Consider the following 24,175-nt stretch of genomic DNA (forward strand, 5'->3'; position numbering starts at 1 on the left):
AGAGCACCCCAGGGTAATGATGGCAGACTCTGCCTTAAGCACAGAGCCCTCTGGGGTGCCAGGAGAGCCCCTGCTCTGGGTTGCTTGTCCCCCACTGGGCTGGGTAAGAGCTATTCTTCCCTTTTTTGTCCGAGTCACTAAGCACTGTGGAGTACATACTGGCTGGGGAGGAAGCAGATGACAAAAGGGGAGAAGGAGGACAGTTCCCTTCCCCAGGGAGCTTCCAGCAGAGGGGAAAGAACCATGCTGTGGAAGGCACAAGATGGTACAAAAGTAAGTACTGCGTGGCTGGGGCTGGCCCTCTTCCCTCCCGGAGGCCACCTGTGCCAAGTGAAGGTTCAAGGAAAGCAGGAGCTGCTGCCCTCAATTCTGTGTGGTGGACTCAGACAGCTCAGGGCCCTTTTCCCTCTCCCTGTCCCACCCTCCTGTGCCAGCCCCACAGCTGCTTTGTCTCTCCCAGTGAGGTATACCATCCCAGGAGAGTGGTTGGTTGTCCTGTCCTTCCCGTGGGCCACAGGCCCAGCCCACGGGGCTCTGGAGCAGCTGTACCCAAGTGGACAGAAGGGCCAGTGTACATGTTAAGGGCCCTTGCTCCCATCTCCTCTCCCAGGCACACTTCTGAGCTGTTCCTCTCCTGGATCACAGATTCTGGTTTGTGGCAAAAATGAATTCCTATTTCCTGTTTCTCAACTGAATGAGAGTCGGTCACGGACCTTAGGAGAGAAAAGGCCGTGTTCAGTGATGCTCCACATCCCCTCTTCACCTCTGGGGGTTTCTGGGTGGCATTTTCCAAGCCCACATGAGAGTTCTCCGGATTCCTTTGGGGTCTTAATATAAGACTCAGAGGCCTTAGGGCTGGAGGATCTGGATTCTTTTCTTTCAAATTGCTGCAAAGGTCTTTTGCAACTCTCAAATGTACATAGGAAATCCATTCTTGGCCTATTTTATGTGGAAGATGCATGAAATGAATAATTTCATCACCCATCGATCTAGCCCTCTGCCCTCTGATGCCCCAGCACTTACACAGTGCTTACTCCAGGTCAGACACTATGCTGGGCCCTGAAAGACCAAATGAGTTTGTAGCCGGGGGTTGGGGTGTCTTCTCCTGAGTCCCAGAAAGCTGCTTGCCCTCATGGGATTTGCAGTCTGACGAGGGATGTGCATGGGGTGCTTAGTTGTAAAACACCATATGTGTGAAATGCACACTATGATTTTGCTTCACAGGGGAAACTATATTCCTTTCTCAAGTGATAAGAACCTCCAAAAAAGTTGGTTCAGGAGAGCTATTATTACAGACTCAGTTTATATTCTTTACACACCATAAAACACTACGAATGTTTCCGTTTTGAACAGTCCCTTCCTAAATGGGGGGTGGATTCTCAATATATTTAAATCTGACAGGTTTACAGAGCATTCTCCCACATGCACTGCTTCCACTTTGAGAATGCAGGTGCCTGGAGGGTGGACAAGAGTCTCACAGGAGTTCAGACACAGTGCCCTGAATCCTGGGGATGTTCCCGGTGCAGATGGGCAACACCCACCAGGCCGCTGGTTCTGGGCTTGCTAGGTCAGCATGACATTGCAGGCCTCGGTCCACCTGCTCTGCACACTGCTCTCCCACCAGCAAAACTCCATCTCTTCACTCCCTCAACTTCAGATACCCACTGCAGTCTCATAACTGGGGACAGCAGAGGGCAAGACAAAAGCACACCCTGTCTATGAAGCTCATTCCAGAGGCAGGTGGCTAGAAGCCTGTAAAATGGAGGGTCCCGGAGGGAGGCCTGCTCCTTAGAAAATAAATATTTCATATCAACCCCTAAGTGACGGGATATCCCTGGGTTCCTGCTCTTTCCCTTGGCATACCCCTGCATGGCTCTGGCCTGATGCCCCACAGAGTGGGGTCACTGTGGGTTCTGGACAGAAGAGGAGGCTAAGATCATAATACAACGGTGAGGGCAGGAAGAAGAGGCGCCCTCCTCCTGTTCTCAGCTGCACTCAGTTGTTGCCATCTACACACTGCCATTGACAGACCACAAAAGAAGAAAATATAGACTTGGTTTGAGAGTTCCTAAGTTAAACATAGAATTACAAGACAACCCAGCATTTCCATTCCAGGATATATATCTAAAAGAAATGAAAACAGATGTTCAAAATCTTGTCCACAAACACTCACAGCAGAGTTATTTACAAAAGGTAGGAGCAATCAAAATGTCCATCATTGGATGATTGGATCCACAAAATGTGGTATGTCCATTCACTGGCACATTGTCATTCGGCGGAGTATAACTCAGCAATAAAAAGGAGTAAAGTATTGATGCATGCTACAGCGTGATGAACCTTGAAAACGTTGCTTAGTCAATGAAGCCAGATACGCAAGGCCACATGTTGTATGGTTCCACTTATGGTAGGGCAATCTAGAGCAAAAAATCTATAGAGACAGAAAACATAACAGATGCTGCAAAGGACTGTGGGGAGTGGGGCGTGATGGGGCTGCTTAAAGGCTATGGATCTTCCTTTTGGGTGATGAAAATATTCTAGAACTAGATAGAGGAGAGGGCTGCACAACAATGTAGATGTACTACATGTGGTCAATTTTTTGTGAATTTGATCACAATAGTTTTTAAAGTGGACTGATTTAGAGGAAACATAAGATCTTGCCCTCTCTTGCCCTCAAACCATGTTTTCTATTTCAAGTTCAACCAAAATGATTTTAAAACCAGCAAGAGGTTTCTGAGGCCATTCTGGAGATGCCGCAGCCACAGAGCCCAAGCAGCAGGCAGCAGGTACTCAAGGCACGCATGACTTGGCTCTTGCTGGATCTCAACCATGTGCTGGAATCTTTATAGAGCTGGAGTCCTCTCTTCATTTTTTAAGGAAAAGAAAACAGATTTTATACATGGAAGCAGGGCGTCTCCCTCTGATGGTATGCCAAGCTGAGTGACAGCTGCAGATGGAGGCTGGCTGCCTGGGGAGGGCTTTTTCCTCCCCATCTCCTGTTACAGGATTTAGTAGCTCAGCAAACTGTGGAATTCGGGGGACTTTCAGCTCATGTCATCTGTTCTCAGCCATCATTACAGGCAAATGGCCTTTATCAAATTTCTCTGCTTCATTTTTCATTTAGACTCCTATCTTCTGCTCATTATAGCAGCTCGTGGGTAAATGCAGGGATGGATCAATGCGACAACCCAACGTGGACCCCGTGCTAGCTGTGCACAGAGGGGACAATCCAAGTCTGTCGAGGAACTGAATCAGTCCTGAAAATGACCCTTCCCATCCAGGCCCGTGGTCAGCTGGCAGTGCAGGTCTCCAGATGGAAGTCAGCCCATAAAGCGGGCCTGGGCAGCTGGTCAGGACCAGCCCCTGCTCAGTGGGTCAGCAGGCTCCCATGCCCTGGCCGCCCTCCGTCACGGGGCAGGCCTGGACCACGTGTTCTCTTCAGTGGCAGGCCAGTGGCATTCCTTCGGGCGCGGGCATGATGCATTTTAAATCCAATAAATGCATTTTAAGGGGAGAGCAGCGGAGGTGGGGAGCAGCACGGTGGCTTGAGCACATTCTTTGGGGTGTGGAAAGGAGTGCTTGAGAATAGAGTGAGGCCGATGCAATGTCAGGCCACAGGATATGGTAGGAGGAACTCCGCTTTGCACCAAGCCTGGGCAGGCAGTAAACAGATGCTTTTCAAAGTGATGAATGTCTTAAGTGCTTCGTGATAAGCCCTAGAGGCTAGGTTTTCCACCTAGATATCACAAGGACAGAATGTGTCCTCTCTAGCTCGCTGAGGACAAGGGTCACTGATGGCGGTGTCTAGAGCCCATGTCTGCAGCCCTTCACTGTGTGTTTCACTTCCTTCAAGAAGCAGGCCCCTCTGTTGACTGAACCACAGAGGGCCTCTCCTTCAAAACCCTGTCATAGGAAATGCTGCTTCTGTTTGTGTTGGGGTAGAACGGACACTTGTACCACGATCACTTCTAAAGTGAGACCAGGAGTCCAGCACCCAGGCAGCCCGAGGGTGACTAGGAGTCTTTTCTGCTCCTGTAACTGCTGAGGGATGGGGCAAAAACACTTTTACTTAGAAAATAAAATTTCTCCTCAAGAAACAGCTGGGTCTATCCCACTCCTTGGCCTATACCCAAAGGACTTAAAACAGCATACTACAGAGATACAGCCACATCAATGTTCATAGCTGCTCAGTTCACAATAGCCAGACTGTGGAACCAACCTAGATGTCCTTCAATTGATGAATGGATAAAGAAAACGTGGCATATATATACAATGGAATATTACTCCGCCATAAAGAATGATAAAATTATGGCATTTGTAGGCAAATGGATGAAATTGGAGAAAATCATGCTAAGTGAGATAAGCCAATCTCAAAAAACTAAAGGATAAATGATCTCTCTGATAAGCGGATAATGACACATAATGGGGGGTGGGAGGGGTTAGCATTAGGGTTAGGGTTAGGTTTAGGGTTAGGGTTAAGGAGGGTGGCAAGAATGGAGGAAGGAAGGACTGTATAGAGGGAAAAGAGGGGTAGGAGGGGTGGGGGGAAGGGAAAAAATAACAGAATGAATCAAACAACATTACCCTATGTAAATTTATGATTACACAAATGGTATGCCTTGACTCCATGTACAAAGAGAGAAACAACATGCATCCCATTTGTTTACAATTAAAAAAAAAAAAAAAGAAAGAAACAGCTGGGTCGTATCCAGGTGCTGGCAGTGGTCAGTGTGCCCTGAGGCCTCCCCTTGAGCCTGGCATCTGCCAGGGCCCAGATGGCAGAAACTGCACCTACCCCGCTTGTGTCCCTGATGCTTCTACAGGACCCTCCTGCTCAGGGACACCTTTCCTCCAAGGCTCTCTCCTCACAGTGCCCCCCAAACCTGCTGGCATTCTCTTAGCAGCTACTCACCACGACAGGCAGAGCCCTGCCTGGAGAAAGAGCAGAGTGAGTGGGCGCAGGCCTCAGCTTGTGGCACTTCCATCAGGGATGGGGCGAGGTGCAAAGGTTGAGGACGCATGGAGGAGGGTGCCCTGACCTTGGGTGGCTGAGGTGGGCTTCCCAGAGGAAGTGACGTCAGACTGAAACCTCAAGGATGAGTAGGACTTCTTATAGGAGCTTTTTTGGCATTTCTTAAATGTTACTATGTTCAGTTCTTTTTGTTTTCTATGTCATCACACTGTGGTGCCACCTATGGATGGGGTTTCTGTGACAATGACCCAATCATTGTTCCCATCCTAGCAGGAAGTCCAAGCATATATTCTCAGCCACCTCTAGACAAATGCCCGGAATGCCCTTCAGGCAGCTGAGTCTTCCTATGCCCAGTGCTGAGCTCATCCTCTTGATCCCTTCCCTCCTCAAGCAAGCCTGTCGTGGCCAGAGGTATCGTCTCCCCAGGCAGGGAGGCCAGAAGTCAGCCCAGCTCCCTTTTCTTTCTCCGTGGCCCACGCAGAGCTGAGCTCTTCCGACTGCCCTGCTCAGCCTTTCCCTACTGTCCCAGCCACAGCCCAGAACCACGCCCCTTCCCTGGTTCCTGCCGCAGCCCCCTAACTGGTTTCTCTGCCTTGCCTCTGCCCCACGCCCTGCTTCAAGCACATCCCCCACGTCGTCATCAGAAAGCTCTGTTACAGGCACACAGAGATCCCTCGGCTCCCTGCTACCATTTCTTGTCATTCTCCAAGCTTCCAAGGCATCTAGCCTCAGACTGAGTGGTGGTTATCTGTGGCCTCTGCTTCCCCGCAGCCCCTAGCATGAAACTGGTCACAGCAAGGGACAAGACCAACCCAAAGGGCTGAACATGGTTCCATAGAGGGAATAACTAAAGTCACAATGAATGTTAAAGGCAAGAGGGAGTGATCTCCAGGTGGCAGGGGCTGGAGGGGAGCTGAAGCCAGCACGGGTGGAAGGCCATGCCTAGCTGTGCCAGAAGCACTGACTTGAGCGAGTCACTCCTGGGGCCACCAGTGAGGGAACAAGGACCGCGGCCCTGCTTACAGATAGGCCCTCCACAGGCTGCCTGGCCTGTGAAACCAGAAGTAGTTTGCCTGGCGAAGTGGCAAAGAACCACCACGGTGATAAGCAAGCATTTTTTCAGCAAAACCCAGAAATCTCCAGCTCTCCTCTCAGTTGACCTCTTGAAAAAAGCAAATCCACTGCAGATCACCAAAGGCAGAGAGAAAACCTCAGGCGCACTGGAGAGGAAAGGCTCGTGCCTGCAGAGCAGCCGGCCTCATGGAGCAGAGGGAGGACAAAATACACTCTTTAAAGGGCTGACGGACAGTAGCCGTCAGCCTTGGATCCTATCCCCCATCTCTCATCTGAGCGGGGACAAGACAAAGACTTTCTCAGAACACAGGGCCTCTGATGCTTGGCCGCTCTCTGCTGTCATGGAAAGAATCACGGCAGGACACATCATTAGGGAAGACGCCGAGCCCAGAAGGGAAGAGCGGAGCGCCAGGTGCAGCGGGGCAAGTCAATGGGAACTTACAGGCAAGATCCAGGCACTTTATAGTGAAATGAACATTGACTCTAAAACAGTAGTAAACGTGACTGATTTTTAGGGTGTGAAATGGTGTTGAACTGAAATCCAGGAAGTTGGGGTGGTGTCCCAGTGGACATTCGAAGGTCCTGGTCTCACTGGAGGAGAGGGGGGACACTGATGGACCTCGGCCTTCCTTCAGATAAGCATACATGTGGGGAAAAATTACAGGAAAGAAGAATGGCAGGCTGTAATGTACAACTTCTGGAGGATAACAGGAGGGGTAGAGAATCTGACCCATAACAGAAGGTCGGAAAGGAAAACAAAAGAAGCAAAGAAGAAAACAGAACAAGAACCACAGGCCAACCACAGCTGAAATATGTAAGTGAGTATTAGAACGCTGGGTGTGTAAACTGTTCAAAGGGATTTCTCAGCAAAAATGCAGCTACATGCTATTTCCAAAAGATACATCTGAGTCATGATGGCAGAAAAGTTAAAAAGAGATGGAGTAAGACATAGGAATCAAATGTTAGTCCCAGAAAGCTGGCAAACCAGGTGTGGTGGCTTGCACCTATAATTCCAGTGACTCTGGAGGCTGAGGCAGAAGGATCTCAAAGCCAGTCTCAGCAACTTGAAGAGACCCTGTCTCAAAATAAAAAATAAAGGTGAGGATGTGTCTCCATGATAAAGTGCCCCTGGGTTCAATCCCTTATACTCTGCCATGACCCCTGCCCCCCAAAAAAAAGCTGGTAGAAAGCACTGCTGGGAAAAAAAGTTCATTAGATAATTTTCTTTACCAAGAGCATCCTCTCTTGTGAGTGCACGTGCATGTGCATGTGTGTGTGTGTGTGTGTGTTCCTGTGTGTGTCTTGCTCAAAATATCAGTAGACAATATTAAAAGGACACAGATTTGAACAACCGGGTTAAACTAGTTTACGTGGGTACTTGTCTATTAACTACATTCAACAATTAGAGACCACACCTTCTATTAAAGCACACATAGAAGAGATACTATATACCACAGAAGAGTTTGATAAGAATCTAAAAATTAATATCATGCAGAAACCATTTTCACTCTGTAATGCAATAAAAATATAAATTGAATAAAAGGAAACTATAATAACAGTAATGCTATGGGATGAATTGTGATCCTCCCAAATTCAAATGCTGAAGCCCTAGCTCCCAGAAGGACTATATTTGGGAATAAGGTCTGTGTGTGTGTGTGTGTGTGTGTGTGTGTGTGTGTATGTGTGTGTATGTGTGTATGTGTGTGTGGTACTGGGGTTCAAATTCAGGACCTTGTGCACACTGTGTACTCTCTCTACGACCAGCCCCAAGAGTGGGATCTTCGATGATAAAAGACATATCAGCTAGACAGTGCTCTCCTCCTCCCAACTGCAGAAGAACACAGAGGCCGGCAACCCGCAGCCTACCAGGCTCTCACCAAAACCTGACCACACTGAATTTTGATCTATAATGTCTACAAGGTAAGAAAATTCACTTCTGTTGTCTCCTGATCTATGGTATTTCATAACAGCAGCCTCAGCAGACTAAGACAAACAGCAGAGAAGTAACAAGGGACTTTACAAACATCAGTTCATGAAGTCCTCATTACAACATAAGGCAAGTTCCACTTTCAGAAGAGGAAATGGGGCCCACAGAAGCTCAGGACCTGCCCAGAGTCACATAACAGAGACGGGACTGGAGACTCAGCACTGGGCCATGTCATCCTCGCTGTGCTCCCTCCCTGCGCTCTGCTAGGGGGCACTGAGCGTTCTTCATGCCCCATCAGGAATCCATTCTGCGAAAGAATTAATTTTTAAAACATGACACCATTAAACAAGCAGCCAGCTACTTCAACACAAGACACCAACCAGAAGACGAGGCGAGCCTCAGGCATCTTCAAAGGAGGGTGATTGGAAGCGAGTCCCGGTACGAGGCCAGGCCCGGAGCCCACGGAGGTCAGGTGAGGACGTGTGTGCTACTGGTTCTTCGCTCCTCTCAAGGGACTGTTTACATGTGTGGTTAAAACATATTAAGAGGCACTAGGGACACTATTCAAGGGATGCCTTTGTAACTGGAATCCTTTTACAAAATGAATTGCTACTCTTCTCTGTAAACCCAAACTTCAGTGGATTCAGTGCTACCTCCTCATTTCTCAAGGAAATAACAACATTAAAAAAAATATATATATATATATATATTTTTTTTTTGCAGTACTAGGGACCAAGTACTAGACCCAGTACAAGGGCCCCGTGTGTGCTGGGCAAGTGCTGTGTCCCCAGTAGGACTCATGGCTTTTGGAAACATATGTGCAAGGTCAGAGAAGTCCAGGAATTATATCAGTGAACATGTTGTCATCTTTATGACCTGAGGCTTAAAGGAAACGAGCAGTGGCTCTATGCAAATTTCTCAGCAATATGTGACATAGCATGGGCAGGTATTTCCAGGGGTCGCTTAGCTGTTTGCAGGGTTGGGGCTGCTGCGTGCCTTGTGCAGCTGTTAGTGGGTCTTGGGTTGGGAGCAGGCTTTGAAAATCATCATCCATTTATTAAGAATCTACCATGGAGTAGGCACTGTATCAAACATTTTACATGCGTCATCTCATTTAATCCTTCCCAAGGCTGTCATTATGAGGCACTGTCATTACGCTCCCTTTATAGATGAGGAAGTAGCAGCTTAGAAAGGTCAAGTAACTTTTCACAGCTGGAAGATGGTGAGGCAGGGCCTGCACCCAGGGTGTCTGCCTCGAATGACACTTTTAACCTCCATTCCATTTGGTCCCCGCGCTGAAATGCTGTTCTAGCCTGGCGTGGAGTGTCGCCTCTGCGGCATGGAATTTGTTAACCCCAGGCACGCATGAGTCACAGGAAAAAGCACTTTGCATCTGCTGCAATAGTGCTCAGGTTTGGACATTCTGACCCACGACCTAGACCCCACCAAGGCCCTCTTACCATTCTATATTTCTCTTCCTGGGACTTGCTCTGTTCACTCCTTGGGCTCCATCAGGCCCAAAGACACTGATGTTTCCAGGCATGGACGATGCCAGCTGTCACAGGAAGGGGTGCGCTCCCAGTGCTTGGAGAATCTGCACCCCAGGGCACGTGTGTCTGGACTTTCCAGTTGGAGTCCCTGAGGAAGGCCATTGCTCCACGAAGACTCCTGGTTACTGTTTTCATGAGTTGAATGTCCCTGTGTATTGTGCCTCGGCCACCCTCACCTAGCAAGGTGGACCAGTGCAGGGTCCCTGTGTGCTGCAGAGGGCCTCTGTGTGCCTGAGTGACCTGGTGGCTGCCACGTGCCTCTGATTTATTTCCCTGCCACCAACATCAGAAATGGAGGTGGTGAGAACATGCCCCTTATTAATCTGAACCCTTTAAAAGCTCACTCCTTGGTCCCTCCTAAGGTGTCCAAATCAATGCTTTACGCCAGGGGCAATGAAACCTCTTAAAATCCAACCGAAGAACCAAGACTATACCCACGGTTCCTTTAAATGTGAAAAAAGAACATAGGACCAGAAGGAACAAAAACACCAAACCAAACAAAATCCAACCACACCACAAATGGGGCAGTAGCTGGGCATCGCTGCTGGGGGGTCCTGGGCACCTCTGTGGGTGCCCTGATGGTGGCTCTTCTCCCCCGAGATGGCAGTAGGCTCAAAAGTCCTGGGGTCCACGGACAGCAACCTCTTCTGCCCTCTCCTGCACCCCTCGTTTGCCTCCCCCTCCCTTCAACTTCTCATCTCCTGATGCGTCTTGCACTGATGTCTTTAGGGCTTTATTTTATGTCTGAGATTTTCCCCCTTTGCTGTGGTTTTTTTTTTTTTTTTTTTTTTTGACGTCTTTTCTGTTTCCTGCTTACATTTCTATTTCTCCTCTCTTGACACTTCTGTTCATAGCACCTCCAACAGTCAGCACCATCTGTGCACATGGGTGTTTATTTTCTGTTCACGTTGTTAATGAAGGTACTAAATAAGAGAGATGGAGTCTGACCAGCACCCACACCTTTCTCTAAACAGATGACTCTTAGTGGCTTGTCAGGAGCACCAGTGCACATTTTCTCGTTCAGCTCACCATCATCAAGAAGCAGCTGGGCTTATGTTTGTCAGTGGCCAGAGGTCACTGGTCAGAGAAGCTAACAGGATCCTCGTCTCTGCCATCCGAGAATCGAACATTTAAAGCAGGTCATATCCACACACAAACATACGGGGACAGGGATATTGAAAAGAGTCAACCAAAGGAGGCACATGTAAGATTGATTATTTCTATCCATTCAGGGCTGTAGGATAGCCTTTTTGAACAGGGCTGGGAACTAAGAAGAGGAAGTCTGCCATGAGCTCAGGAGTTCTTAGGCATTGTTTTAAAACCTGTTCTGCATGGAACGTCTGCAGCTATGGCTCTGTGACACAAGATAATCAAACAGCCTCTGCTTCCAAGAAGCTCAGTCTGGAGAGGGAGGCAGACGCTTCACCATGTGGGGTGAACACCAGCATGTGGGTTGTGATGGGCGGGGCCGTGGAGGTCTACAGAGCCTACTGAGAAGTGCCTGGGTCTCTCCTGCTGCCAGGGGCTCTGATAGGCAGACAAATCTTGCCAGTAAACTCAGCCCTCACACCCTGGGCCAGGATGGCCCTCATTTCTCTCCCTGCACACAGATGACGTCACAGCCATAGGAGTGGGTGTTCAGCCCCTGGTCCAGCTTGCCTGCCCATTCAGTTTGCTCCTTCCACCAATGATGTCCCTCAAGTTCTAGCTGAGGGCATCATTCCTGCCTGGAGCCCAGTTTGGCCTCCTGCCCACAGGGAGCACCAAGACCTGACAGACGAGAGGTGATGGACTGCCCTTGGAGGATGAGGAAGACTTGGACCACAAATCCGAGATGAGGGGGCAGCATTTCAGGGACCCTGAATGATAGTGAAGACCTGGAGATCAGAGTTCAAGCGTGTTTGGGAAAGCGTGGTGGGAGATGAGACCAACCGGGGAGGAGGTGACAGGAGGAGAAACTAGGTTTGATTCTACAGCCAGTGGGCAACCTTCAAAACTCCTGAGGAGAGAAAACGGAGAACCCTTTGTCTCCTTCAGTACACTTACTGCGATCTGCATGGGCTTGGCCTTTGGCTGGTTCATTACCTCTTTTCCTCTAACTCCCCGTCACCCGAGAGGAAGCCCCATGGTTGGGGGACCTTGTCAGTATCCCCTGTGTCTAAAAGAGCATCTGGCACACAGGGGGCACTTAATGAAAGAGTCAGCACAGGAAATTGATAGAGATGAAGCAGGTGATGTGAAAGATGGATGGATGGAGGGGTTTTAAGGCAGGAAGACCAGAAACAGCATCCTGGAAGAAAGCGTTAAGGGGCAAAGACGGCTGACTCAGAGCCGCTGTGGTGGGGGTACCTGGCGACTGACAGTGTGATAAAAAGGGGCGCCCATCCTGTCCCCGGGTTTTCAGCTTGAGTGGTGGAGAAGGAGCTAGAGAGAGAGAGAATGAGTTTGATTTGGGACAGTGTTGAGTCTGACGTCCTCTGAAAAGTCCAAAGGAGTTCTCTGTGCCTTCAGCAGACCCAGGAGTGCACAGAGCTCAAGCGCTCGCCCTTACAGGCATCAGGTAAGTGTGAAGATGTGCGCTCCACGATGGGAGCCACATACCAACACTGTTTAACAGAACCAATTTCACAAGCAAATTATACGCTAAAGTTGGTATTCACAGTGTTAGAGTAGTGCTATGATATATTAAGTGATAGCAAATGAAAAGTCTGGAATTTGGGAACTGAGTGTTGAAATGGCAAGTGGGGCCCTACCTGCGCCACTCTGCCTCCAGCCACCTGCCTGCCGGCCCGCCCTGTCCTCCCTCCCAAACCCCTTAACATTTCTAACTTTTTATTCAATGTTGTTTTGTATTTACACTTTCTCTGCTATTCTTTCCAGTGATCCTTGTCTGGAAATGTCCAAACTTTTTGAAAGCACAATTTCTAGGAGAAATAGTGCAATTATGAAGGAGGAGGAGGAGAAGAAAAAGTCGAGAGGAAGGTCTAAGTGAATAACTTAAAATTGTGGTGATTTGTAAGAATTTGGAAACTGGCCGGTGGAAAATGAGTGAATTATGGTTAGATTAAGTCACCATTTAGGGGTTGTGAACACATCAAACTGCTGGCTGGGCCTAGAGAAAGTGCTTTCTCTCAGATACTAAGTTTCGGAACTTTAAATATAACACATCTGAGTGTTGGATGTTCCAGCTGGCAGCAGGAAGAGATGGGGACAGGGGACTTCTAGGTTGTATGATTTCTGGGAATGCTGCTTAGTAAGAAGAGGACACAGTGGGTGCCCAGTGGGCAGAACCCCAGGTTCGGAATCAGCTGGTCCAGGACTAAATCCAGCTGTATGGCTCTGGACAATTAATCCTTTTAAACTCAGTTTCCTTAACTGGGGTAATTAGTGATGACTCTCTTACGAAGGGTTTTGGTGAGAGTGAAAGGAGAAAATAAGTGTGCTGGCTAGTGCAGTGCCTGGCACCCAGCGTGCGTCTCACCAGTGACTGTCCACGGGGTGAACTGCTTTAGCGAGGGAGGTTCCTGGGTAGAGAGGCTGGCCAAGTGTCTAAGGGTGAAAGGACCCTGTACTCACCTCTCAAAGCCTCTTCCCTGACCACGTGTAGCCTCTCAGGATCCAACCAGGCCACCTCTGAGGACTGTTCTGGTAGAAAGATGTGCTTCAAGAAGGCCCTTTTAGCTTGCCTTTGGGTATTTAAATTTTTTTTTTTTTTTAGTTGTATATGGACACAGTACATTTATTTATTTTTATGTGGTGCGAAGGATGGAACCCAATGCCTCACATGTGCCTGTTGAGTGCTCAGCCACTAAGTCACAACAACCCCAATCCCTGTTGTTGGATATTTTAAGTCCTATTTAAGCTGACAATGGCGCTCGCTTCTCAGGACTCACAACACAGTTCTTTTTATACAGTTTCCACCTTACTGCCACTGAACCATGCTGTCACCCATGGTGAAGCATATTTGATTGGGTAGCAAGGAACTAGGGATTTTTTGTACTGAGGGGAATTCAAAGAGGTTAAAACAGAAGCGAGGATCTCATAAACCAACCCCAGAACATTGAGATGAAAATAAACAAATTGTCCACTTTCTACACCTGTTTGAGAACAGAAGGATTTGCACTCAGTTATGTCAGCTAAAAACTGTGCCCTCGTCTCACTGGGGTAAAGGCGCCTCCACCACACCGACGCCTTTGATGGAAAAATCTACCCCCTGCTCCGATCCACACTTACATGCTGGAAATGACAGGCAAGGCAGGCTTTTCTATCAATATGTTCTGCACACTGCCTCCCAGTTCTGCTTTTTCTATTCTGCATTTGCTATTTTAAGTGAGTACATAATGCATCAATTTTCAGACTCTTACTCAATGCCTCTGCTACAGAACTGAGAACTCAGTAATCTTGTCAGGCAGAGCAGAACAATATTCCAACAGTCGAAACATTCCATGCGGCCTTAGACTTCCCCTTTCCTGGGAGGGGGCATCTATTTCTGGCCCTATAATGAGACATGGGCCTGTGGTGGGGTCCAGTCCTTGCTCAGGAATCCCACATCACAGAAGTCACCATGCTGGCACTGGTGGACACATCAGAGGCCCCGCGGAGATGCAAGTCCATCCGACTGCCCTCTTATTTTTTATTTTAAGTTTCCAGAAATGGGTTGTTTGGACCTGGGCTGGAGATGGCTGGCTGGAACTCAAAGTGTGGGTTTTCTCAGGCCACATTTGTGCTTTTCCTGCCCACCATGAAGAATTGCCATTTTCTCCATGATCATTAACTTGATTTAAGAACCCAAGAGTAACCTTCATTTGCCTGTCCCCAGTCTCCAGGGAGATTTCAATGTGAAGTGTCCCCATGTGGCTTCTTGCCAAATTTGGTGTGACCTTGAGTGCAGACATACTTCTAGTAGAAGGTGACTGCAGCTGACCCCTTGGTGGGCAGCTGAGGCAGGTTTCCCTGCTGTGTGTGTTGACAGCTTTAGTGGCTTTACTGCGGACCCTAGTGCTGCCTGCGGGGTTATCTGGGGGATCCAGTAGAACGAGCTGCCACCACACTCACTATGCCCGCTATGCAGCTGATTTGTTCATGGGTCCCTCACATTTTCGTTATTGAACTATCACTGGCTGTCGTGAATGGGTGGGGCCGCTTCTGCTATCCCCTCCCTTCCTGCTCACTTTATTTCGTATATTTATTAAATATGGTACAACAAATGAGACTGAGTAGGCGCATAACTGATTCTACTGGAAAGTGATAATTCAATAAAAACTGTACACCACTGTTTTCTATGTGAAGAACTACTTCATAGCACCAAATGATTCAACCATCCTGATGGGGATTCCAGTTTAACTTCATTAGCATGAGAACAATCAAACCAAATACACTCTTTCTCTAGGGCTGGATGTCAGACACCCTGAGTAATATTTAGGTCACTGCTGCCTGGGCAAGTCTGAAAAATGGTATGTGTCCTGATTAGACAGTAGCATGTCTGTGCTAAATGGCTGTCATAGGAGACCCTGGGGCTTTTAAGGGAAAGAGGTTCTATGAACAGTCCCAAAACAATGTGAAGTAGGCTGAAGCAAATAACCCTGTCAACTGCTGCCCTGCCTACAGTGTATTAGCTTCAGCTTTGGAGCTGAAATCAAATATCTGGGTTTGGTGAGTCTAAGTATTCCTACTTCCTACTTCCTCTTGTCTCTGTGTCTGTTGATTATGCATTAGGATTACTTGAGAAGCTCCTGAAAAACAGTGGCTCTGAAAGGGGTCAGCCCCACCCACAGAGGCTGCTTCACTTGTCTGGCCACTAAGGCCTCTGCTGCAGACTGTCAAAGCATCACCTTCCTGGGGAACGATGGGAGAAAAGCTGCTTGGCTTTGCCTCAGATGAATGCCCCAATTACCTGCCTGCAAACTGGCTTAGCAGTTGGCCGGGTTCCCTTACAGCAGTCCCCCCTTATCCACTAGGGATACATTCCAAGACCCCCAAAGGGTGCCTGAAACTGGACAGGACTGAATCCAATGCAGACATTTTTTGGGTCTGTGTACATGCTTATTATGATCAGATTTAATTCACAAATTTGGCACAGTTAAGAGACACACAATAACAATAAAATAGAACAATTCTAACAATGTACTGTAATGAAATTTATTTAAAACTTATAGGATGTTATTTCTGGAATTTTCCATTTAATATTTTTGGACTGCAGTTGACCTTAGGTAACCGAAAACAGGGACAGCAAAACCAAGAGTGGGACATTATATGTACAATATCATTGATCAATCAAACTGTTTGTTCTGATGATTTTCAGATATAGACTAGAGAGAACAGGCATAAAAATTATTCAGAGAACCTTTAGAGAGGTACTTTATGAAGGGGGATGGAGCCCCTGAGGTCACTGAACTCAGGAGGACACTGCAGAGGGCAGCCCTCCTGCCACCCTGGGGCCCTGCCTCCTCCTGTCTACTTCTCTTCCTTCAACAGACATTTACTAATTCTTACCCATGTGCCAGCCCTTGTGAAGTAAAAAGACAGGCCTTGTTCCTGCCCTCATGCGGCCTACAGTTTGGTTTGGAAAACTTTTAATATAAACACAAGTTACACACTCATCACCATTTATGCATAATTCTGTGAAGAGCTCTCGAAGGGAACAGCACAGAATGCACTGGAATCACATGAGGAGGGACCTAACTGAGTCTTCTTTCTTTCTTGAAGAAGTGATACTAAAAATGCTTTGGTTTTTAAAAATGAGTAATAGCCAGGTGTGGTGGTGCATGCTTGTAAGTCCAGCGACTTGGGAGACAGAGACAGGAGGATCGCAAGTTTGAGGCCAGCTTCAGCCACTTAGCAAGGCCCTAAGTAACTTGGAGAGACCCTGTCTCTAAATAAAAAATTAAAAGGGCCAAGGATGTGGCTCAGCAGTAAAGCACCTCTGGGTTCAATCCCCAGCACCGTGAAAAAAATGCATATGGTATAATATTCACAAATACCAGGGCAGATATATAGGGAGAGGGAGAATACATTTTCCTCCCACTCCTATTCTCTGGCCTCGGTTTCCCTCCTATCAAGCAACCACATCTCAGTTTACTGTGTATCAGTCCAGATTACTCTGTGTAAATATACACAAAATATGTACATAAACATATTTTCGGGGGTGACTTTAAAGCTAAAATCCCATTCTTTAACCATTTTAAAGGCAGAGCTTTTATTTCTGATGTAGGAATGGTAGCAATGGGCACATGGTATGTTATGGAAGCAAGAAGACACTGGAGAGTCACTGACTCAGAAACACGACAGGAGCAGTCCAAGATTTCTGGCTGCTAATCAGAGTTTTATCCTTTGAATATCAGGTTTAACTTTCAGAACATAGAAGAAGTCCTTCCAAAGTATACTGTTAAACCAAAAGCCTATTTGTGTGTTGGATATAGTCCCTGCCTAGAGAATTTTTTAAAATTTTAATTAGACCATGTTGTGTTCTTTTTTTGTGGACACTCAAATAGAGTGGCATAAACCTGTTTTCTTTCTGACATTTTTAAAAGAAGAGAGCATCAGCAAGAATATGAGCTAATCTGACATTTGAAGTCAGTGCTTTAGAATAACTTGCTAAATCAGGTTTGGTGGTGCACACCTGTAATCCCAGCAACTCTGCAGGCTGAGGCAGGAGGATGGCAAGTTTGAGGCCAGTCTCAGCAATCCTGTCTCAAAAAATAAAAAGGGCTGGGGATAGAGCTCAGTGGTAAAGTGGTTCGGTCTCCAGTACCAAACACAACAACAACAAAATTGCTTGCTATGTGGCAAAGGAAAGGCAGGAGAAAGGTTATGGGTTGGGGTCATCACTGTGGCTCCATCCTCCAGTACCCTTCCTTTCCAGGCCAGGGTGAATGCTAACAGCAGCACAGTTTGCTTACACAACAAGCCCTGCAAACCCCACCCCCCCACCGCCCCCAATCAAGAGTTCAAATCCAGAAGCCCTGGAAATTCTGATATGGGGATAGCAATTCCATATAGATGAAAAACTCAGGTTGTGGATGAGCACCCTGAGGTCAGCTGAGGTAAGTGACCACAGTTTTTTGCCTGGGGAAAGAATCAGCAAGCCAGGGCTAAGATGGGGCTGCCTAGGGCTCCCCAGCTCTGCCCAAAGCAGAGGCCAGCTACTCCTAAGGATCACCTCCCTCTGCTCATTCTCACCAGGTGAAGAGGAAAGGGGGATGGGGGATCAGCAGGGAATTTTTGGATCCTTCCACTGTTGTCCTGACTTCTTGCTCCACTTCCCACTGCAGGGAGCAGTCATGTGCAAGATGGCAGCCTAGGCAGGGGACCAGAGGGGACTTCCACCTGGGGCCTTCACACCAGGTTAGACACAGGGGCCATGCATGGCCAACGTGCCGGACAGTGAGCCAAGGGGTGGATGGCCAGGTGAGGTTAGAAAAGCGCCTGCCGGGAGCTTCAACCAACCCTTAATCCTTTTAAGAGATTGATTTCAAGCGCGGCCTGGGTCCGGGCATCAGTCATCAGGCCCAGTCGGCTGGCGGGGCGGTGGCGGTTGGCGACGCGGTGCGGTCCCTGCGCGCTGCGTGGCACCTCGCCTCACCCTCGCCCGCAGTGCTCCGGGAGCCCCTGCACCTGCAGGGGAGCAGAGCTCCGCAAGGCGGGGGCGACAAAGGAGAGGGGGCTGGGAGAGGGCGGCGGAGGGGGAGGGGGAGCCTGAGCGAGACAAAGAGGATCCTTGCCCGCCGCCCAGGGTGGGCTGTGGTGGGGAGGCGGCGCCGGCCGAGGCTGCTGCTTTTAGCTCCGCAGCTCCGTGGTCGCCATGGCAACGTGGTCCCTGCGATTCCAGCTGACATTAAAATGCCACCGCCGCTGCTGGCCCAAGAGGAGCGGGGTGCTGCTGCCGTGGGTGGAAAATATGTGCTCAAACACACGCACGCCCACCGAGGAGGCCGCCGAGGCCGCTCCACGCTCACTCGGGCTGTGCATCATTCACAGCGCCTCTGCCGACCCCCTCCCGCCTTCCCAGGGGTTTTGTCTTTCTAGATGGAGAAGGTGATGATTGGGGGTTTAGATCATCTGCTGGCATATTGATGAGCTCACTGGGTTGCTGAAGGAGAAGCGGGGTTTGGATTTGGGTCAGTTAAGGGAATATGATGGTATATGACAAAACATAAAGAAATGGAAGATTTGGGCAAATAGCAGGCTGACTCTTTTTCTTTTTTTTAAAGCCAGGAATATATATCCTAGTTGGAAATAGTTAAAAGGAAAGGCAGGAGAAAGGGCTACCCCGCAGACATGTGAAACGGGATTAGTGGAAGCCCTTAAGACTGGAGGCCCACGGGAACCATCCTGCAGCAGCTGACTCACGTGACATTTTCCTGCTCGGATTCCTGCTCCAGAAAAAGAAAATCAATCTGTGCATTTTTTTTTTTTTTTTTTTTTTTTAACTCAGAAGCTCAACCTCATGATATTCTCTCTCAAACTATTTCAGCATGGACAGGGAAAAAGCTGGAGGAACTGCTCTGGTGTCAGTCGTCTCTGTACTGGTGAGCCCACAATGGGACCAGTATGCACAGGCAGCCAGGTGATGGTCCCTGCTGCTGTGCACAGGCGAAGTCCGCAGTGGCCTTCTAGGCTCAGCTTCCTCCAGGCCACAGGAATTGAGCCCAGAAACATCCTGTTGGCACAAATGCCTTGCTATGAAGTCAAACAAAGAGCCAAGGGGTGTGGCTGGGGAGTTTTTGAAAACTCAGCGCATAGCATATTGTGGGCAGGGACATATGCCTTTCTACCCACCAGGAAAAGTCTCATCTTTATGACACATCTCTTCTAGGTCTGCAGCATCATGCTTTGTAAGATAATAAAGAGGCATGCTGGTGAATAATAGGCATGGGACAGGCTGGTGTGGGCTGGTGGGGAGCTGTCTCCCCGCTGCTCTGTCTCTGCGGCTGCGGGATTCCCAGGCATAAGAGGCCACTGGGTCTGTCTGGAGTGTCACCTAACTGCTAGTATTGGTTCTTGCTATCTAAACAGATGCTGTGTCTATTCCAAGAGTTCCAAATGCTCTCTGTGGTAAGCCAGGGCAGAGCAGCCAGGCCTTGAAGCCACAGCCATGGGCAGGAAAGTTCTGGATAAAAATAAGTGTAGACGGTTACTGTTCCTGCATTGCAAAATTCAAACCTTATCTTCAAAGAGGGCTGGCAGAGTTCATCTTCCTTGCAGGTGGTATTTGGAATGGCAGTGGGTGAAGATGAACAGGGAATGGACAGACTGATGAACACAGGGCAGGGAATTAGGCCCTTTTGTTTATGAAGGACTAATAACAACACACCAGCTTTCAGTGGGCTCACCTACAAGACCAGACCTCCATTTGGAAGCTTAGAATTCAAGCACTGGTACTTGTGAAAGGAACTGACCTTTGGTTTGACTTGAGTTTGGCAAACATTCTGGCCAGAAGGCTACTTACTTCCTAAAGACCCCTCCCTGGGGGACAGATGGCCTGTGCCTCCCTCGGCTGCCTACTTCAGTATTCTTGCATCCTGACAGTGAAGGAGTTCTTTGTAAGCCATGACAACCAACCTACTCCTTAGAAACACACCTAAATTAGGGAGAAGGCCCTGCAATGCGTAGCGTAGTATAAATGAGCACTGCGGTGGTAAAGCGCTTTTCCTTTAGAGGTGGGCACGTGGGACAAAGGCCCCCGCATTCCCACACGGTCATGATCAAATTGCTGAGAACTCTGAGGAATTCAAAACAAGACGAATTTCAATTCCTCACATAAAAATCCCTCCTGCCGCTGGCAGTCAGAGTTTTAGGGAATGCTTAAGTACAAATAGTGAAATTAATGACCAATAATTGACAGCGACTTGGCAAATATCAGTTTGCTGGGACATGGGCTGTAGTTACTTCTGGGTCCATATAATTCCAACCAGCCAAGCTGGATTAAACAAATTTGTTTCTCTGAAATACTTCAAATATTCATATACAATAAAATTCATGCATCCTCCGGGAGCAAGTAATTTTATGTTCTGTGGTTAAAGGAAGAATTAACTAAGCATGATAAAGGTGTCAAGTAAATGCTCTAACACCCTCTTACCATTCCTACACCCAACCCACCACTGCAGGCTGATACTACCACCTATTGATGAGCTCAGAGTTGGGAAGCCTTTTCACCAAAAACGGGTCCTTCACTGGTGGTCAGAATAGAAAATTTTTGTCCCAAACTATTCTATTCTTTTGAAGTCCTTAAATTTTAGGACCTAAAATGAGTTAAAGCATTATAAGGCCTGGAAGAGATATTTGGGGAGCACATTAGGAAAACAAGAGGCATAGTCTTCTAAATAGACTGGGCAGAGTGTTTTTTTTTTTTTTTTTTTTTTTTTTTTTTGTACCAGGGACTGAACCCAGGGGCACTTAACCACTGAGCCACATCTCCAATCCTTTTTAATATTTTATTTAGGGCCTCACTAAGTTGCTGAGGCTGACCTTGAACTTGTGATCCTGCCTCAGTCTCCTAAGCTGGGTTACAGGCATGCGCCACTGTGCCCAGCTAGACAGCAGAGTTCTAAGGGTACAGGATGCAAGGCAGTGAGAAGTGATACCAAGATAGGGAGGGGTCCGAGGGAGCTGGGTGACCTGGTGCATGAGGCCCGTATGATGTGGAGAACAGGAAAACAGGAAAAGAGAGAGGCTGCAAAACCAAGATTTATTTCTGGTCCCCTTGTGAAAAGGGCCCAGTGGGCCTGTGTGTCCCATGGAGCAACATCACACTGCCTGCCTGTCTCCTAACTATCTTAGTGTGTTCCCAGCCTCCTATGCAGCACTGCCACTGTAATGCCACTGTGTCTACCTACCTGCCACAGGAAGAAGATGGGGAGGACCAGGGCTCACTAGTGGCCAGAAGAGGAGGAAGGGAAAGAGAAAGGAAGCATTCAGCATGGAAGTGGACCTTGGTTATAACCCAACAACATCATCCCACCAACGAGGAACCAGGCCTGCAGAGTTGGCAACCTCCAAGATCAGGTAGGTAGGTAGTGGCAAAGGTCATGTTTCCAATTCAGGGAACACTCGTATCATTTATGGGAGGAAGGGAGAGGGGAAAAGTGTGAAATAGCACAGAGATGAAAGAGTGTAATATGAATGAGAAACTCTCACAGGAGCTCAGGAGACCAGAAAAATGTCCCATTCAGTCTTCCCAGCAAAATGCTACCCGAGGCACTGGCAGTCCAGAGAGCCAGCTATGGAGTGACACTGATTGGGGGCAAGTCCTGACTTCCTCTCAGACAAACTATGAGCCCTGGGGCAAATTTCCTAACCTCCCCTGCCTCAGCATCCTGGACCATGAGCAGGGGATGGCAGTAGAATCACCCTTATGCAGATCTTCTGAAGATTAAAAAAAAAGAGAATGATCCCCAGCACAGGATCATTAGAAGGAGCATTAGAAGGAGCTCACAGCCGGAGGGGCGCAGGGGTGCACACCTGTAATCCCAGCAACTTGGGAGGCTGAGGCAGGAGGATCGGGAGTTCAAAGCCAGCCTCAGCAAAAGCAAGGTGCTAAGCAAGTCAGTGAGACCCTGTCTCTAAATAAAATACAAAATAGGGCTGGGATGTGGCTCAGTGGTCAAGTGCCCCTGAGTTCAATCCCTGGTACCCAGCCCCCACACCAAAAAAGGAGCTCACTAAGCATGTGCTGTTACTATCATGATGGTGACCATGGAGTTACGACTCCATGGGGTCAGTTTTTCTTACGAGAAAAATGCATTCCCCCCCGCCCCCCCCCCCCCTGCCAAAAAAAGTATTGATGCTATGGCAAAGCATATCTATTTCCTCTGGGGCTCAACATACTGTGTGCGTGTGTGTGCATGGAGATCTATCTATCTATCTATCTATCTATCTATCTATATATATATTTCTTTTAAAATTTCCCACAATAAAAAAAAAAAAAAAAGTCCTCTTGCTTTTGTTGTTAGTGAAGCTTGCTTCCTTCTGGAGTCACCTCACTTTTTCCTCCATTGGTAAGAAAGCTTATTTCAGTTTCACAGTTAAAACCGGAACTGCTTCTCAGTGGAGAGTCCCTTACTCACCCTTCTAACAAGCTCAGGCACAGGATGGAAACAGTGAAGTTACTTATTTCTACATTTTGCTACTTTTGTTTTCCTTAGGCTGTCAACTGAACCTGGATTGTAGCCCAGACTAGGAATTCTCAGTGTCAAAGAGGCCAGGGGCCAATGTGCTTTTTCCTCTATCTGTAAAATGGGTAGCTGGAGGTTCAGTCAATTCATACGGGTGGCCAACTGCAGGCTCTGGGTATTAATTCTTCAGCTGCCAGGTTGATATTCCCCTGGCCCCTCATCCGGCGGCCCAGAACAAGCCTCCCCTCCCTCCTGCTCCCTTACACGGATTTCTGTGCCTGGCTCATTGAGAGACCTGATCCTGCAGAGTTTCTATGTTCCCTCGTTATTTTTAGCCCCACTAACTGCCTGATCCAGGCCAACGCATGGCATGCAGCTGTGGAAGCAGCTGCTGTGGTTTGAGTTCTCGTATTACTTGATGTTTCTAGGCAGGTGATTTCTAAAATTCTTTGTTTCTTCAGATGATGTCAAGAGATTTTTTTCCTGGGGGGTGGGTATAGTATGGTATCAGAACTGTGCATCTGATCACCTGCTCTAGGTTGGGGACACATCCAGAACGCGGCTAGAAAGGAAGATTTATTTCTGTGTTCAGGATCCAGATTTCTTTGCCTCAGAATCATCAGGTCTGGGGCAGAGAGACAATCTGTGGGCTCGGTCCATACAGCTTCCTGAGGATCCCCTCTCCAATTTCTCTCCAATTTCCCTCCCTCCCTCCCTCCCTCCCTTCCTTCCTTCCTTCCTTCCTTCCTTCCTTCCTTCTCTCTCTCATTCTTAGAACTGAACCCAAATACAGTCTCAGCCCTTTTTATCTTTTATTTTGAGACAGGGATCTTGCTAAGTTGCTGAGGCTGGCCTTGAACTTGTGATCCACCTGCCTTAGCCTGCCGAGTTGCTGGGATTACCGGCCTGTGCCACCACACCCAGCTCCAGTTTTCTAATTTGAATAAAAGGAAGCCACTGTCCTGGACTCTCGATGCTATGGAAGAAAGAAGCTCCTGGCCTGCCTGGAGCCTCACTTCAGGATCAACAGCTAAAGCAGAGACTGTCACTCTGCCCAGGAGAAACCAGAGCGTGTGCTTCCCCCACTCCTCTGCCTCTCTCTTCTCCCCTGCACACACCCACCTACCTTTCCCTGGGGACCATTCGCCTACTGGTCTGTTGGTTCATCAGCTTGCACCTGTCTGCCATGATGCTTCTGCCTTTAGACTTCTGTAATGCGCTGTTTCCAGTCTAGAACCTGACTCTCTGTCCCTTTTCCAGACCAACAGCTATTATTTGCTTCTCATTATCAGCATCACAGTGGGGCCTTTCCTAATCCCCAAGACAGAGTTAACTGTTCCTTCGACATATGTGCCCTATTACATACTGTGCCCATTGCCTTGGGTTGGAACAGCTATCTTCCTCACCAGAGGAAACTCCCTGGCAGATTCTGGGTTTTGTTCACTATTGATCTCCACTACTAGCCCAGTATGTAGTAGGCCTCAATAATATTAGTTCAATATTGTTCTAGACCCTATAAGAACTTCTTTCTCCCCTTATATAT

At 48.2% G+C, this 24,175-nt stretch overlaps 1 protein-coding gene and 1 long non-coding RNA gene across 3 annotated transcripts in view; one reads left to right on the forward strand and one right to left on the reverse strand.

Moving 5' to 3' along the window:
* Myo1d (myosin ID) overlaps positions 1-24,175 on the reverse strand; it is a 309,366-nt gene that overhangs the window by 4,707 nt on the left and 280,484 nt on the right.
* On the forward strand, positions 8,010-24,156 carry LOC124981168 (uncharacterized). 2 transcript variants are annotated; one of them, XR_007107931.1, is made up of 3 exons: positions 8,010-8,442; positions 21,364-21,523; positions 23,455-24,156. It is a non-coding gene; the product is annotated as an uncharacterized LOC124981168 (long non-coding RNA). The 2 variants fall into 2 exon arrangements; XR_007107932.1 differs by having other exon boundaries at positions 23,459-24,156.

Source organism: Sciurus carolinensis, chromosome 3 (genome assembly GCF_902686445.1).
Source record: "Sciurus carolinensis chromosome 3, mSciCar1.2, whole genome shotgun sequence".
In the NCBI taxonomy this organism is placed as follows: domain Eukaryota; kingdom Metazoa; phylum Chordata; class Mammalia; order Rodentia; family Sciuridae; genus Sciurus; species Sciurus carolinensis.